Raw genomic sequence first — 16,768 nt, 5'->3', positions numbered from 1 at the left:
CTGGTAGCCGCTCCGTAAGGAGGGGGTACTGTCATGATCACAAATTGGAGTGCCCAAGTTTAGCCACCAGAGGGCACTCCAACATGGACTATTGTTCACTGTTTTGGACTTCATTTCCCATAATTCACTCCTGGACTCATTAACCTCGTTCATTGCACTCAGCTGTTTTGTGTTTGTTCATTAGTGTCTGTCTATTTAGTCTGAGTTGTTTCTGTCCTCAGTTGTGGTTTGTTGTAATTGTTACGTGCACTTTCGTTACCTCTGGTTTTCTGTTTTGTGGACTGTTATATGGATTTTGACCCTTGCCTGTTCCCTGGATTTTGACTTTTGGATTACCCTACAATAAATGCTGCAACTGGATCCTTAACATCTTGTTCTTGTGTGCACCGTGACAGGACATACTCATTGACTTCTACTAATGTTAAATCAGCAATAGAGTAATGTAGAAAGTTCACGATCGAGGACTCTTGGGCCATAAATATGTTCAGAAGGTCAAATTTGGACTACTGCTAGTCTGATTTAAGATCAGAAGCAGTCTATGACAATGTATAGAAAGATTATGGTCTAGGGCTCTTGATGCAGAAATGTGTTCTGAAGATCAATAATGGACTACTCTATTGCTGATTTAACATTAGTAGAAGTCAAAGAGTATATATAGAAAGTTCACGCTCGGGGACTCGTTGGCCAGAAATATGTTCAGAATGTCAAATATGGACTACTGCCAGTCTGATTTAACAGCAGAAGGAGTCTATGATAATGTATAGAAAGATCACGATCTAGGATTTTAGGTGCAGAAATGTGTTCTGAAGATCAAAAATGGATTACTGTCAGGCTGATTTAACATCAAAAAGAGTCAATGACAATTTATAGAAAGATCATAGGACTCTTTGGCCAGAAATATGTTCTCAATGTCAAAATGGACCAATATCTGTCTTATGTAATACCAGAAGTCAATTATTATGTGTAGAATGTTTAAAATCAAGTCCCCCTTTTGTCAGACAATGAATAAAAATATCATGATCTAGGACTCTTGGTGCAGAAATGTGTTCTGAAGATCAAAAATGGACTGCTGTCTGGCGGATTTGACATCAGAAGGAGTCTGTGAGCATTCATAAAAAGTTAATGATCAGGCAATCTTTGGACAGAAATACTTTCAGAAGGTCAAAAATGGACTACTGTCGTAACATCGGGAGTCATCAATGAGCATATAAAGTTCAAAATTGAGGACATTTTGGCAAGAAGTATGTACATTGCATCAAAAATAGGCTACAGTTTGGCAAATTTAACATCAGAAGGAATTAGTATGTATAGAATGCTCAAGACTGAATACTTTTTGGCCAGAACTCTGTTCAGTAAGTGAAACATGGATTACTTGGGCCAGATATATGTTCATAAATTCAAATATGGTCAACTGTATGGCTGACATAACACCAGAAGTCAATTAGTATGTATAGAATGTTTAAGATCGAGTACCCTTTGTCAAGAAATCTGTTTAGTAGGTAAAATGGGGACTAATCTGTTGCTGATTTAACATCAGTAGAAGTCAATGAGTATATATGGAAAGTTCATGTTCTCAGACTCTTTGTCCAGAAATATGTTCAAAAGGTCAAATATGGAATTCTACATCGCTGTCGTAACATCAGAAGCAGTTAACGAGTATGTATAGAAAGTTCAAAATTTAAGACACTTTGGCCAGAAATATGTTCAGAACGTGAAATATGGACTGCTGCCAGTATGATTTAACATCAAAAGGAGTCTAAGAAATTGCATAGAAAGATCATGATCTAGGACTGTTGGTGTAGAAATGTGTTCTGAAGATCAAAAATGACTAATGTTTGGCTTATGTAATATCAAACGTCAGTTAGTTGGTATAGAATGTTTAAAACCGAGTACCCTTTTTGCCAGACAATGAATAAAAATATCATTATCTAGGACTCTAGGTGCAGAAATGTGTTCTGAAGATCAAAAATTGACTACTCTATCGCTGATTTAATATTAGAAGAAGTCAATGAGTATGTATAGAAAGTTCATGATCAGGGACTCTTGGGCCATAAATATGTTCAGAAGGTCAAATACAGAATTCTACTTCGGTGAAGAAACATCAGAAGGAGTCAATGACAATGTATAGAAAGTTCATGGTCAAGGACTCTTGGGCGATAAATATGTTTATAAGGTCAAATTTGGACTAGTATCAGGCTGATTTAACATCAAAAGGAGTCAAGACAATTTATAGAAAGATCATGGTCTAGGACTCTTAGGCCAGAAATATGTTGTCAATGTAAAAATATACTAATGTCTGGCTTATGTAATATCAGAAGTCAATTAGTATGTATAGAATGTTTAAGATCGAGGACCCTTTGGCCAAAAATCTGTTTAGTAGGTCAAATATGGATTACTCTATTGCTGATTTAACATCAGTAGAAGTCAATAAGTGTATATAGAAAGTTTATAATCGAGTACTCTTAGGCCATAAATATGTTCAGAAGGTCAAATATGGACTAATGTCAGACTTATTTAACATCAAAAGTAATCAATGACAATTTATATTAAAATCATGATCTAGGACTCTTGGACCAGATATATGTTCTGAAGATCAAAAATTGACTACTCTATTGCTGATTTAACATCAGTAGAAGTCAATGAGTACATATAGAAAGTTCTTGATAGAGGACTCTTGGGCCATAAATATGTTCAGAACATCAAATATGAACTGCTGCCAGTCTGATATAAAATCAAAAGGAGTCAATGAAATTGTATAGAAAAATCATGATGTAGGACTCTTGGGCTAGAAATATGTTCTCAATGTCAAAATGGACTAATGTCTGGCTTATGTAATATCAGAAGTCAATTATTATGTATAGAATGTTTAAGATCGAGTAACCTTTGGCCAGAAATCTGTTTTGTAGGTCAAATATGGACTACTCTATTGCTGATTTAACATCAGTAGAAGTCAATGAGTATATAGAATGTTCATGATCGAGGACTCTTGGGCCATAAATATGTTCAAAAGTTCGAACTTTAACTTGATTTAACAACAAGAGGAGTCAATTATAATTTATAGAAAGGTCATGATCTAGGACTCTCGGACCATAAATATGTTTACAAAGTCAAAAATGGACTACTCTCTGGCTGATGTCTCATCAGACGGATGAGTATAATATAGGAGTATATATATAATAAGTTAATGTTGTATTCTTAACAACAGCACATATGTTATCTCTTCAATACACAATGGAATGAGTTAGTTCTTGTATACATTACAATGCATCAAGTGCATAAGCTCATTTGTTATTCTTCAGTGCACAGCGAAAGGCCGTTTGCAATGCAATTCAGCAGCATGTGTTATTTAACTGCACTGCACAACTGAATAAGTTAGTTCCTGTATACACAACGCAATAAAATAAGTGCATAGATTATATGCTATTTTTCAATGTGATGATATATATTATATGTGATCTGTTTTCTCTTCACTGCAAAACGGAATGATTTAGTTCTGTATGCATTACAATGCAACAAGTGCATAGCTTCTATGTTACTCTTCAAGGCACACTGAAAGGTTGTGCGTGCGATGCAATGAAACAGTATATCTGTCATGATCCTGGCTTCTTCTCCTCTTTCTCTGTCTCCCTCTTGTGGTCACACACTCACGCACACACTTCCACTTCTCCGCTCATTATCTCTTTCAGCTGGTTCGCCTTTCGTTCTGTAGGGCCTCGCTCGACAGAACTTACCAATGACTTTATCAATGAACAACATGATTGAACAAAGCTTCATTTGGTCCAAAAGATCCATTTCCTGACAGGAAACACCTAGCCTTAACAGAAGTGATGACGTGACTTCTTTTAACAAAGGACTCTGTCTAAAGGACTTCTTAGCTCATCAGCAATAAACTAATCAGAACCCATCACGTGGATCTGATCACATTAAATCTATTGATTCTCTCACAAAACCCTCTTGTATTATCGGACGGAACAGGAAAACACCCATCAACGGATTTAAAGACGAATCTGTCCTATCAATACCTCCCTTGTATTGAGCAATCCATCCTGACCCGGTCACTCGTGACTCCGGTCAAAGTGTAAACTATGCTTAAGGACTCAATCTTGAATCTCAAAAAGGGACAATTGTTTATCTGTTAAAATATTAACTATATCTAGAATAACGCATGATATGATGGGATTACTAACATGTTGGAGTCAATGCATTATATGTTTGTATTCCCGTATGCATTTTCTTTCTCTTGTAATCATTGTTTTTAATTAGGTCAGTCTAGTAATATGTGTGGAAGAAGTGTGTCATGTTTGAGCTCTAAATACAGAGTTTATAATTCTCTGTAATTCTGTGTGAATGAAACATTGAAATTCAGTATCAGGAAAATATTAAGAAACTTTATAAAGTTGTTAATAAAACAGGAGAATGTTCTGCAGATATCACGCGATGTGATCAATAGACAATAGACAAGGCGTGTCTAATCTCCGTAGCAACGTCTCATTGGAGGATCGCATCTGAAGGATGGAGCCAAAATTGCTCCCTTAAAACTATGCTGTCCGAACAAGCTAATGTCAGAAGTCGGTCCGAAATCGCTCGAAATCGCTCAGAAGCCGGACTGAAGCACAGTCGTTGAAGCCCGGTAGCCGAAGCACCGCTACTTTGACCATGGCGGAAAAGTCGCATGGGTCATTGATAACTGATTGACCGGGGCTGATTTTCCATCTAACACCCGACTTCAACCACGAGCTGCGCCGCTGATCATTCGACAGCCGTCACATCCAGACTCCGCAACCCTCTGTGAAATATCTGACCAAAGTCTCCCAAGAAGAGAGCCGCTCAAGCCAGACGCTCAGAACAGCGCGTTGCACCAGCCAGCAGCATCCTTCAAAGCTTCCGCGCAACCCACAGGGCTTTCCCGAGAAGACGTCACCTGAAAGACAGCCAATCCAGAACGGGATTCCGCTGTACACGAGTCACGGAACAACCCGATTACCTCAGCTGTCAGAGCAAACGCAGGTACAAGCAAACTTCTCTCTCTCTTGCTGGAAACTGGTGAAACTCCTTTAAACCTAAAGAATCAAGCCAAAGCTCTGCTTTTGTGATTTTCCTCAGGTTATGAGTTAAGTTAGCACTGAACTTGGGACTTTTCATAACTCATCAACTCCACGAATGTGTGTGCATGTATGTATGTGTGTGTGTGTGTGTGTTTAGCCTTAGTTTCCTGTAATCATTAGAAGTAGTCAATAAATCTTGTTTTGATTTTCACATATACGAGTTTCTTGTGCTGTGTGTCAAATTACTGCCTTAAACGTAAAAGATCAAGTTACCTCTTGCTTATAATATAATAATTACAATAATAACAATAATCATAATAAAATATTGTTACTGTTGGCCGCAGAATAATATTTTATCCAGAATTGGTAAAATACTCTAACCTCAATTTTCGCTGGACGAATAATTGATGAAGTGTTAAATATTAATTCTGAATCATTTACAGTGAATCATTTACAGTTGATTCAATTCTTATTCCCTGTAACAATTAAATTGAGCTAATAAATAGGCTAAGTCCTCACAGTTCCCTTCTCCTCACCTGTCCCCTTTTTCCTCTTGATTGTCTCTGCTTCTTATTCCCTCTTCCTAGCCCTGTCTTGTTGTCGGATTATTCAATGACCTCTCGTGAGAAACGTCTGTTCTCCTGTCCTGTCCTGTCCTGTCCTGTCTTATCTGTGGAAAGTGTAGTCATTATTTCTGCTGTGAGTTATACTGCCATTGGACTGTGTATTATCCAGCTGTGCCTGTTTGCAGAGTACCTGTTCTGCGCTCGTCCTTGGCTGTTCACCCTGACTGCTGTCTTCACTATCACTGACTGGCTGAATGCATCTCGGGGTCCCTGCCTCTGTCCTCGTGGAAGTTTATGCTGATTTTCTTTGATCCAGTCGTCTGCTGTTTCCGTTCTGGCTCTGTTTAATGCCTGTGATTTGTGTTCTAATTACTCAGTCTTTAATGAGAAAAGTAAATTGTCCTCACTGTTAACTGCATCCCGCCCTGGTCTTCCATTGTTCTTACCTAACAATATCTTATCTCCTCAATGCAATAAGGAATTAGTTAGTTTTTGTATGCATTACAATTACAACAAGTAAATAAATGTGTAATAAATAAATGTGTAATAATTTAGATCTTGTATACAATGCAATGAAATGAGTGAATAGATTATATGCTATTCTTAAATGTGCAAGGGATTAAGTTAGTTTCTTGTATGCAATGAAATGAAGCAGTGCATATATCATATTTTATTCTTAAATATACAACAGAATATGTTAGATATTTTATGCAATGCAATGCAGCAGCACATATGTTATGACTTTATTGTAAAACGGGACGAGTTAGTGCATTACAATGTAACGTGTTCTTCCACGCACAGCGAAAGGTCGTGTGCGCAATGCAATGCAGCGGCACATGTGTTATCTCTTCACTGCACAAGGGAATAAATTAGTTCCTGTATAAGTATACAGGAACACGCCTAAGTATGCATGACCTGTATAAGTTAGGTCATGTGTCGTGTACCTCTTCACTTCACAACAGAATAATTTATTTCTTGTACACAATGAAATGAGTGCATATGATTATATGATATTTTTTAATGTGATGTTATGTCTTAAAGTGATAACTTTAATACACAGCTGGATAAGTTAGTTGTTGCTTGCAATGCAACAGCACATATCTCTCCAATGTACAACGAAACGAGTTAGTTCTTGAATGCATTGTAATGCAACAAGTGCATATTTTATATGTTTTTCTTCAATGCACAGCAAGAGGTCGTGTGTGCCATGCAATGCTAGAGCACATATGCTATTTCTCCATTACACAACAGACATAAGTTGGTTCTTGTATACACGGCAATGATATGAGTGCGGAATGAGTTAGTTCTGGTATGCATTGTGATGCAACAGCTCAACTTATGTTATGTGTTGTCTCTTCATGGCACAAAAAAATGAGTTAGATCTTGTGTGCTGTGCAATGCAACAGCATATGTTATTGTCTTCATTGTAACACTTTCCGAAAACACTTTATGTGTTGTCTTTGCAATGCACACAGCAAGAAGTTACACCTTGAATGCATTGCAACACAACAACACGTTACCTCTCCAATGCACAACGGAATGAGTTAGTTCTTGTATGCATTAAAATTCAACAATTGCATAGCTTTAATACTGTTTTTGCGCAGTGAAAGGTTGTGTGTGCAAGTGCAATGCCCCAGGACATGTATCTTTTCAATGCACAACGGAATAATTCAGTTCTTGTATACAATCCAGTGAAATGAGTGCATAGATTATATGCTTATCTTCAATGTGCCGTTATGTCTCATATGTTATCTCTTCAATAGACAGCTGGATAAGTTAGTTGTTGCTTGAATTTAATTATTCTTAAATGTGCAATGGATTAAGTTAGTTTCTTGCATGCAATGAAATGTTTTATTCTTACATACACAACAGAATAAGTTATTTTATGCAATGCAATGCAACAGCAAATATGTTATATATTCAATGCACAACGGAATGAGTTAGTAGTTGTATGAATTACAACAGAATCATTTATTTCTTGTACACAATGAAATGAAATGAGTCCATAGATTATATGCTTTTCTTCTATGTGACGTTATGTCTCATATGTTATCTCTTCAATAGACAGCTGGATAAGTTAGTTGTTGCTTGAATTTAATTATTCTTAAATGTGCAACGGATTAAGTTAGTTTCTTTGCATGCAATGAAATGAAACATTGCATATGTCATGCTTTATTCTTAAATACACTACAGTATGTAATAAGTTATTTTATGCAATGCAATGCAACAGCAACTATCTCTTCACTGCACAACGGAATAAATTAGCGCCTGTATACAATGCAATAAAATGAGTGCATATGCACATTGTAAAACTTCAGTGTGCAACGGATATTGTATGCAAAGCAAATGCAACAGCACATATGTTATTGTCTTCATTGTAAAACGGGACTAGTTCTTATATGCATTACACCTCAACAAGTGCATAGCATATGTTGTTATTCAAAGCACAGCGAAAGGTTATCAACGCAATCTGGCACACGCGTCATTGCACAAGGGAATAAATTATCTCCTGTTTACAATGCAATAAAATGAGTGCATAGATTATATGCTATTCTTCAAAGTGCAACGGATTAAGATATTTTATGCAATGCAAGTGCAACAGCACATAGGTTATGTCTTTAATGCACGGCAGAATTAGTTAGTTTTTGTATGCATTTACAATGCAACAAGTGTATTCTTGAATGGACATTGCATAGATTACATGATATTCTTTAATGTGATGTTATGTCTCAAAGTGATAACTTTAACACAGAGCTGGATACGTTAGTTGTTGCTTGCAATTCAACAGCATATATCTATCCAATGCACAATGAAACAAGTTAGTTCTTGAATACATTGTAATGCAACAAGTGCATATTTTATAGGTTGTTCTTTAATGCACAGCGAGAGGTAGTGTGTACCATACAATGCAAGATATGCACACATGCTATTTCTCCATAAGTTGGTTCTTGTATACACGCCAATAAAATGAGTGCAATGCAACAGCACATATGTCTTCATTGTAATATGGGCCTAGTTCTAGTATGCATTACATTGCAACAAGTGCATAGCTTACATGTTATTCTTCAAAGGACATAGTAGATCGTGTGTGCAATGCGACACATATGTGATATGGAATAAGTTAGATGTTTTACACAATGCAATGCAACAGCACATAAGTTATGTCCTCAGTGCACGGCGGAATGAGTTAGTTCTTGTATGCATTGTGATGCAACAGCTCAGCTTATGTTATGTTGTGTGTTGTCTCTTCACTGCACAAAAAATTAGTTAGATCTTGCACATGCAGCAGCACATGCTATGTCTTCATTGTAAAAGCTGACTAGTTCTTGTATGCATTACACCGCAACAAGTGCTTAGCTTATATGTTGTTCTTCAATGCACAGCGAAAGGTTGTGTGTTCAATGCAATGCAGTGGCACGCGCGTTATCTCTTCATTGCACAACGGAATTAATTAGCTCCTGTAAACAATGCAATAAAATGAGTGCATAGATTATTGTGCAACGGATTAAGATATTTTATGCAGTGCAAATGCAACAGCACATAGGTTATGTCTTTAATGCACGGCAGAATGGAGTTAGTTCTTTATATGCATTGTGATGCAACAGCTCAGCTTATGTTATGTGTTGTCTCTTCAATGCACAAAGAAATGAGTTAGATCTTGTGTGCAATGCAGTGCAACAGCACATATGTTTTGTCTTCATTGTAAAACAGGACGAGTTAGTTTTTGTATGCATTACAATTCAACAAGTGCATTCTTCAAAGGACATCGTAGATCGCGTGCAATGCGAAAACACGTTATGTGTTGTCTTTGCAATGTACAAAGCAATAAGTTACATCTTGAATGCATTGCAATGCAACGACACATGTTACTTCTCTAATGCACAACGGAATGAGTTAGTTCTTGTATGCATTATATTTCAACAATTGCATAGCTTTTATATTTTTCTTCAATGCATAGTCAAGTCAAGTCAAGTCAAATTTATTTATATAGCGCTTTTACAATTGGTAATTGTTTCAAAGCAGCTTTACATATTAGAAGCACAGAAAAAAGGGAAGTGGTTAAAAATAAGATGTACAAACAAGCGTGGTAATATGTAACATATACAAGATGGTGCTACATTAAGCCAATGTCGGCTGACTCCCAGGGGTGGAAAAAACCCCCTAGGAGAAAAACCCAGCGTGCTAACACTGGGAAAAAAGTCCTAGGAGGGAAAAAACCCCTTGGAAGATATATATAATATATGTAAATGGATATGGAGATCAAAATCTGAATTATACATTTTTATTATAGAGATTAAAAATAGATTATATATAAATATATGTAAGCGGATACGGGGATTAAAAATCTGAATTATAGATGCAGCCAGAACTGGATCTGTAGGCCCATTGTCTCCTGGGCTACATTGTAGTCAGGTCCAGACACAGGTTCTCCATCTGATCTGGATACGGCCTGGATCCAGCACCCGGCAAACCTCAGGATAAGCAGAGAGACAGATATTAGCGTAGATGCCATTCTTATTCTGATGTACAGGTATATCTAGTGTTATAGGAAATGTTCTCGGTTCCGGCCGACCTAATTATTGCAGTGTAACAATCCTTTAACGGATTTGAAAAATGTTAATGTATTGATAATGTGTTATGTGTATGCAAGAGCAAAGAGATGTGTTTTTAGTCTAGATTTAAACTGACAGAGTGTGTCTGCTTCCCGAACAATGCTAGGAAGATTGTTCCAGAGTTTAGGTGCTAAATAGGAAAAGGATCTGCCGCCTTCAGTTGATTTTGATATTCTGGGTATTATCAACTGGCCTGAATTCTGAGATCGCAATAAACGTGAAGGACTATAATGCATTAAGAGCTCACTTAGGTACTGGGGAGCTAAACCATTTAGAGCTTTATAAGTAAGTAGCAAGATTTTAAAATCTATACGATGTTTAATAGGGAGCCAATGTAATGTTGACAGAACTGGGCTAATATGGTCATACTTTCTGGTTCTAGTAAGAACTCTAGCTGCCGCATTTTGGACCAACTGTAGTCTGTTTAAAAGCCGAGCAGAACAACCACCCAGTAGAGCGTTACAATAATCTAGTCTTGAGGTCATGAATGCATGAACCAACTGTTCCGCATTTGTCATTGAGAGCATATGTCGTAATTTAGATATATTTTTTAGATGGAAGAAGGCGGTTTTACAGATACTAGAAACATGACTTTCAAATGAAAGATTGGTATCGAAGAGCACACCCAGGTTCCTAACTGAGGACGAAGGTTTAATGGAGCACCCGTCAAGTGTTAGGGAGTATTCAAGGTTTTTTCGTGAGGAAGTTTTTGGTCCAAAGATTAGGATATCAGTTTTTTCTGAATTTAATAATAAGAAATTTCTTGTCATCCAGTTTTTAATGTCAGCTATGCATTCTGTTAGTTTTGTGAATTTGTAGGTTTCGTCAGGGCGCAAGGAAATATAGAGCTGAGTATCATCAGCGTAGCATTTTGGTCCAAAGATTAGGATATCAGTTTTTTCTGAATTTAATAATAAGAAATTTCTTGTCATCCAGTTTTTAATGTCAGCTATGCATTCTGTTAGTTTTGTGAATTTGTAGGTTTCGTCAGGGCGCGAGGAAATATAGAGCTGAGTATCGTCAGCGTAGCAGTGAAAACTAACACCATGCTTCCTAATTATCTCTCCTAAGGGCAGCATGTACAGAGTGAAAAGCAACGGTCCTAGTACTGAGCCTTGTGGTACTCCATACTGAACCTGTGATCGATACGACATCTCTTCATTAATTATTACAGACTGATAACGGTCAGATAAGTACGATTTGAACCATGCCAAAGCAATTCCACTAATGCCAATATAGTTTTCAAGTCTTTTAAAGAATGTTGTGATCGATAGTGTCAAAAGCAGCACTGAGATCTAATAACACTAATAGAGAAATACAGCCACGATCGGATGATAAGAGTAGATCGTTTGTAACTCTAACAAGAGCAGTCTCAGTACTATGGTACGGTCTAAATCCTGACTGGAAATCCTCACAGATTCCATTTCTTTCTAAAAAGGAACACAGTTGTGATGAAACTGCCTTTTCTAGTATCTTTGACAGAAAAGGTAGATTCGAGATTGGCCTGTAATTTACTAAATCTCTCGGATCTAGTTGAGGTTTTTTAATAAGAGGTTTAATAATAGCCTGCTTAAAGGTTTTTGGCACGTATCCTAGTGTTAACGATGAATTAATTATATCAAGAAGTGGACCTACGACCTCTGGAAGCATTTCTTTCAGTAGTTTAGTCGGCATTGGGTCTAACATACATGTCGTTGATTTTGATGATTTGATAAGTTTAGATAATTCTTCCTCTCCTATAGCGGCGAATGATTCTAGTTTTACCTCAGGGACACTACAGTGCACTGTCTGAAGCGAAACTGTAGACGGTTGCATGTTTTTAATTTTCTCTCTAATATTATCAATCTTGCAAGTAAAGAAGTTCATAAAGTCATTACTGCTGTGCTCTATGGAAACGTCAGCAGTTGAATCTCTGTTTCTAGTTAATTTAGCCACTGTGTCAAATAAATACCTAGGATTATGTTTGTTTTCTATTAAGAGATTTGAAAAATAAGTAGATCTAGCATTTCTTATAGCCGTTCTGTACTCAATCATTTTTTCTTTCCATGAAAGGCGAAAAACTTCTAGTTTTGTTTTCTTCCAACTACGTTCAACTTTTCTAACAGCTCGTTTTAGAGCCCGAGTGTGCTCATCATACCACGGCGTTGGATTAGTTTCCTTAATCTTCTTTAGACGTAAAGGAGCGACTGCATCTAATGTGCTGGAAAAGAGAGAGCCAATAGTTTCTGTTGCAGCATCGAGTTCTTCTAAGTTGTCAGGTATACTAAGGCGATGAAACTGCTCGGGGAGATTATTTACAAAGCAATCTTTAGTGGTAGACATGATGGTTCTACAATATTTATGGCTGGGTGGTGGTTTTGTAGCCTTGGCTAATTGTATTATACACGAGACTAAATAATGATCTGATATATCATCGCTCTGCGGTAGGATTTCAACAGCATCAATATCAATTCCATGCGACAGTATTAGATCTAAGGTATGATTACGACAATGAGTGGGTCCTGACACGTGTTGTCTAACTCCAATAGAGTTTAAAATGTCTGCAAATGCCAATCCAAATGCGTCTTTATTATTATCTACATGGATATTAAAATCACCAACAACAAGGACTTTATCCGCAGCCAGTACTAACTCTGATAGAAAATCAGCAAATTCTTTGATAAAGTCAGTATGGTGCCCTGGTGGCCTGTATACAGTAGCCAGCACAAATGTCAACTTACATAATGTTCAGTTAAATCAAGGCCATGTCTAAAGCCAACAGAATTTCATCATGACCAGGGTCCAGATCATGGTTAGTCATAATTAAGATTATTACCTTTTAACATTTATTATTTTGTTGTTGTTGTTAATTCCTGTTTTTATGTTATTGTATTTGTTTTTTTTGCATATAAATAACTATATATTTTTATGATGTACTACAATAAGATGCAGTTGCCCCATATGATTAAGATTTATGACACTGCTATAAAAATTAGGGGTGTGCTCAAAATATCGATTCTTAGATACATACCGATATAATAAAAAAAGATACAGTATCGACATTCTAGCCCTTAGTATCGATACTCCGCCCATTTACGGCCCGCCCTCCAACTCTACCCGGCCCACAACTGATATCAAAAATAAAACATAATCCGGCCCGCTAAATTATTATTATTATTATTATTCTCTAGTTGCTACCTGTCTGATATGCAACGAAAAAGTCGCGGTTTTATGAGGGCATTCACAAATCGCGTCACATAAACGGCCGCGCCGCATTGCTTTCGCTTCAGTGGCGTCTGTTGTTGCTACGCAACCATGAGCCGCGCTCTCAACCGCGTCGCTTCTATTATGAGCGCGCTCGCCTAAATTACAGTAAAAGCACTCGACTTTAAGTCACGAGCGCCGATGTAACAATTAAACGTTACCGATGCTCAAACAGCATCTTGGACAAATGAGTCTCAGCTGTGTGAGCACAAGCTCTGGTGTCTGTCAAGAAACAGAAGAGTGTACAAATGTATTCAGGGATTGTATTTGTTCAGTACAGTGTTGTTCAGTGCAAGATTTTAATGTCACAGCTAACATAAACTAAGGGAAAATATTTCCACTAAATGTTAAAAACTATGTATGTAACAATGAGAGATTTTTATTTTTTGGCAAAATAAAGTTGATATATAGCTCCAGTTTTTTGTTTATTTCTGACCCCTCCATGCCACGTGTTGCTGGTTTTGTTCCTAAATTACTCATTTTTTTATTCCATGCACCTTGTTGGATGTGAGAAGTTGCACCAGACTATTGCAATTAATAGTATTATATTAGTAGTATTATATTAGTAATAGTGTTATATAATTATATTACACTGTGTAACAATGAGAGAGACACTGCTGTTTACATTTAGTATGGTAAATAAAATATTTATAGTATAGGTATAAAAATATTTTAGTAATGAATTTCAAGTAAATGAGAAATAATGCAAAGGAAAGTAAATTTTCTGAAATGTTGCACTTTCTTGCGCTTGAATGTTAAAATGGCCCTCCTATGAGGTGTCAATCACAGAAACGGCCCCTCGCCAATTTGAGTTTGAGACCCCTGCCCTAAAGGCAGATGTTTGGACACATTTTGGTTTTAAAGCAAAGGAAGGAAACCAAGGGATCGATAAAACAAATGCAATCTGCAAGCATTGCCAGGCTTCTATACGCTACACCGGTAATTCATTTTTTTCAATTCAAGATTTTAAAAATCCATCCTGTTATGAGGTAGATTAGATTTGTTGTTGTGCCAAATGTTAAAGCAAGATGTAGCATTTAAGTGATTTCATAGTGAAATATGTTATGGCAGTACATGGTGTCACAAAAAAGAATTATAAGAAGATTTAATAAGAAGAATAATAAGAAGAAGATTTTGTGCTTGTGTGAGCTCAGACTGTACCCTTGGAAAGTTAAATGTTGACTTGTGGTAATTTCCAGATTAATACAATTTGTGTACAATTAATCAGAGCACTTAAAGTTGCAAATATTTAAGCAAAATGCACTTTGTTATAATGCACTTTTGTCTTCAATAAAAATTCTGTTTGTTGAGTAAATGTGTTCAGCATTAACTAATTGGCTCTGGCCCATGTATTTTTATTGAATCGTATTACATTGTATCAAATCGTATCGAGACAGCTCTGTATCGAGGTACGTATCGAATCGTGACCTGTGTATCGAGGTATGTATCGTATCGCCAGGTTCTCCAAGGTATACAGCCCTAATAAAAATAGTGTCCACACATGCTTTGCTTAAGCGTTAAAATGACCTTTTTTTTCACATTAGATCAACCGTGCCTGACATTGCAACAAAAAGCAATGCTCTGTTGTAAAGTTACTTAAAGAGCAGCACTGCATCATTAGACGGGACTATTTTGCATAATTTTGACTTTTTCCTTGAACTTTTTCTTTTCTCCGGGTTGTGACAGATTCTCTTCTAAATGAGCTGCACGACCTTCTGTCAGCTGCTAGTTTTAAAGGATTAGTTCACTTTTAAATAAACTTTTCCTGATAATTTACTCACCCCCATGTCATCCAAGATGTCCATGTCCTTCTTTCTTCAGTCGAAAAAAAATTAAAGTTTTTGATGAAAACATTCCAGGATTTTTCTCCTTATAGTGGACTTGAATGGGCACCAAACGATTGAAGGTCAAAATTAGTTTCACTGCAGCTTCAAATTGTTCAACAATCAATCCCAGATGAGAAATAAGGGTCTTATCTAGTAAAACCATTGCTCATTTTCTAAAAAAAAAATAAAATAAAATAAAATTATATATGTTTTAACCAGAAATTCTCATCTTGAACTAGCTCTCTTCTTCTTCTTCTCTATTTGAATTCCAGCAGTGTAGATGCTGCTAAGTGTATTACTGCCCTCCACAGGCCAAAGTTTTGAACTAATTGTTATATGCAATATGCTAGTTCAATAGTATATAACAATTAGTTCAAACTTTGACCTGTGGAGGGCAGTAATACACTTAGCAGCGTCTACACTGCTGGAATTCAAATAGAGGAGAAGAAGAAGAGAACTCAAAAACTTTAATTTCTTTTCGACTGAAGAAAGAAAGACATGGACATCTTGGAGGACATGGGGGTGAGTAAATTATCAGGAAAAGTTTATATAAAAGTGAACTAATCCTTTAACATTCATTCTGAGAGTACCCCGCACTTAGCATCACTGCACTGGGGCACAAGGACAGCAGCTTCATCAGAGAGACGGAGGGAGGCGAGACCCTCCTTAATCACCAATAAGTTTATAACAGAGCATAGCAAGGTACAGCAGTGTTCGGAGTGCAAGGCAAAAGTGGCAGTGGTCAAATGCAAAGACTGTTTGCCTCATCAGTATATGTGCATCGACTGTGACCTCGCTATACACAGTAAACAAGTATTCCACAATAGAAGCGCCATGATTTCAGGGTTCCACAAGGCTGTTCCTCCCACCACAGTGGTGAAGCAGGACTACTTTCACCATCATGAAGGTACTGTAATATTTATTTTATTATTATTATTTATTGATTATATTGATCATAAATAATATTGATGATTATGTATTTATCACTCTGTTCCACATCCAAATCAAAGCACAGAGGCCATCTCTTCTCTAATATCAGTGTTATCTTCTGATGTTCCAAGTAACTGACACGTGTTGTAATAGGTCTGAAGAGCTAGTTTTAGGCTATGTTTGATTTTCCACTGCTATAGAAAGCTAAACTAATATCATATCTGTGTGTGAAATGCGCTATACAAATAAACTTATCTAATAACAAGCACACACTGTTAAAAATAATTTGACATGCATTCAAAAAGGTTTCTGTCCTACAGCATTTTTTCTGCTTTACCACAGTAAAGATTGTGAATATAATAGGCCTAATTAAAAACAAATCAACTTTTATAATCCCCTGCGAAAATTAGTGTGACATGAGTGAAGATTTAGGAAAAGAAATGAGACACCATGTCCATGGAATAGCTAAAATCGTTAAATATGCTGCTGATAATCAGGTGAACGTAACACAAAGCCGACAAAGCTTAAATTACTCTAAGCTTAAA

The sequence above is a fragment of the Megalobrama amblycephala genome, linkage group LG1, assembly GCF_018812025.1.
Source record: "Megalobrama amblycephala isolate DHTTF-2021 linkage group LG1, ASM1881202v1, whole genome shotgun sequence".
In the NCBI taxonomy this organism is placed as follows: Eukaryota; Metazoa; Chordata; class Actinopteri; order Cypriniformes; family Xenocyprididae; genus Megalobrama; species Megalobrama amblycephala.
The sequence above is the reverse complement of the archived record's forward strand: the minus strand, read 5'-3'. Positions refer to the sequence as shown.